The following is a 1,528-nucleotide window of genomic DNA, read 5'->3' as shown; positions in this document are numbered from 1 at the left end:
TCCCTGTTCCGACTTTGGAAATTCATTGTAAATTAACCAGAGATAATTAGGAGTCATGCCATATATGTATAGATTCCTCTTTGAGTCTTGTTTCTATAGAAACAAACAGTATCAGTATTGAAGCCCTGTACAGGGAGATATCCAAGTCGTAATGCACGAAGGTCAGTCTAGTCGATCCCTGTAACAGGGGAGACTTCAACTAATAAACTGTACTAATTGGCCCAACCAAAAATTCTAGAAAAAAATATGTATATGGACATATGAGTCTAGTTTCAGGGAAAAATTACGAAACTGATTTTCGAGCTTTGAAACTCAAGATATGATTTTTAAGACGACAGTGACGCAGTAACCAGCTTGTCTGGAAATTTCTAAATGGACTGTGAAAATAATTAAGTTAAGTCAGTGTGCACCTTGTGTTCGATTCGATAACGGACTCGGTGCAAGTGTTACAATTTTATTGGTACCAGAGCTACGGTTTAGTCGATTCTAGGACTACCGTAATGCGTTTGGGTCTAGCTATACATGCCATTTTATGTGATTATTTGATAGTGTGGTGATTTCTGACAATTTCAAATGTGTTTATTTATAGTAATGGATTCGATCCCGACCAAGCGGTAGTGATGATCTTGAGAGTGTAGCGCTTTGCTCCGCTCAAGGGACAGCGTCGGCAGACTCTCAACCTAATGCTAGTAATCCAAATGATGAAGCTAGACAAGCTTTCTATAGCGTGATGAATGATTGGTTCAACCAATACATTCGAACTAATACTGTTGTTCCACAACCTCCATTCCCAACAAACACAAATTTCAAGACCTACAATGCCTCCCAGAATCGACCAAATAAGGTCGAATAAGCCCCCAGTTGATGAATCCAAAACATGGGGCTACTGAATTTAAAGCTACGGATAGCGGCGATGCCGAGCAAGCTGAATTTTGGTTGGACAACACTATCCGCACTCGATGAGCTATCTTGTACACCGATGAATGCCTAAAGTGTACTATCTCCTTGCTACGCGATTACGCCTACTATTGGTGGAGTACTCGACTTCACAGTGCCCCGAGAGCAAGTAACTTGGGAGTGTTTCCAAACTGAGTTTCGGAAAAAAGTATATCACCGAGATTTGTTGATCAAAAGCGGAAGGAATTTCTTGAGCTTAAGCAAGGTTCTATGTCACCAACGACACGACGAAAATTTGTTAGACTTAGTAGATACGCTTGGGAATGTATTTCATCCGAGGCTATCATGTAAACGCTTCGAGGATGGGCTGAATGAAGATATAAAATGTTCGTTGGCATTCTTGAAATACGAGAGTTCGTAGTACTTGTCGAAGCGAGCTTGTAAAGTCAAGAGCTTAGAAAAGAAAAACAAAAAGTTGATGTGGGAACCTGAGAGTTTAGTAAAAGATCCTCGGAAAGTCTCTTCAACAGGCATCGAAGAAATTTCGTGATGATGTGGGCGGTCTAGAGGCACTTGGCCCTTTTAGACGAGATCGTGACCGACCCCACAGGGTACACGAGGCACTTCGATC

The sequence above is a fragment of the Gossypium arboreum genome, unplaced genomic scaffold, assembly GCF_025698485.1.
Source record: "Gossypium arboreum isolate Shixiya-1 unplaced genomic scaffold, ASM2569848v2 Contig00193, whole genome shotgun sequence".
NCBI classification, from domain to species: domain Eukaryota; kingdom Viridiplantae; phylum Streptophyta; class Magnoliopsida; order Malvales; family Malvaceae; genus Gossypium; species Gossypium arboreum.
Note: the sequence above shows the minus strand (reverse complement) of the source record.